Below are 579 nucleotides of genomic sequence, written 5' to 3'. Positions count from 1 at the left end.
AAAGAAGAACTTCTCTTCTCCTCTGGAAAGAATCCTACATTTATTTTCTGTGATTCTATATAATCTCTTCAACACTCCCATCTTTTTTCTGTTCCTCTCTCTCTGCCCCTTCTTTCTTTCTTTCTTTCTTTCTTTCTTTCTTTCTTTCTTTCTTTCTTTCTTTCTTTCTTTCTTTCTTTCTCTTCCCTCTCTCTGTGTCTCTGTCTCTGTCTGTCTGTCTGTCTGTCTCTGTCTGTGTCTGTGTCTGTCTGTCTGTCTGTCTGTGTCTGGCTCTGTCTCCCCCCTCTGTCTGAACGGTCTACATCTGATTAGTGGAGCGTATGTTTATCTGTGCATTGGGATCTACTTCCTCATCTTTGTGTTGATATTCTTCCTCTTTTCTCCACGCGATGATTCCTGTACCATATTTTATTAGTGATTGCTATTATGACGTGTCTCTACCCATTCAATTTAGATTTTAAATATTCTATACTGGAGGCTTCCTTCATATCTATACTTTGAACTCTCTCTCTCTCTCTCTCTCTCTCTCTTTCGCTCTCTCTCTCTCTCTCTCTCTCTCTCTCTCTCTCTCTCTCTCTC

Source organism: Octopus bimaculoides, chromosome 1, assembly GCF_001194135.2.
Source record: "Octopus bimaculoides isolate UCB-OBI-ISO-001 chromosome 1, ASM119413v2, whole genome shotgun sequence".
Classification (NCBI taxonomy): Eukaryota; Metazoa; Mollusca; class Cephalopoda; order Octopoda; family Octopodidae; genus Octopus; species Octopus bimaculoides.
This window is presented reverse-complemented; position numbering follows the sequence as displayed.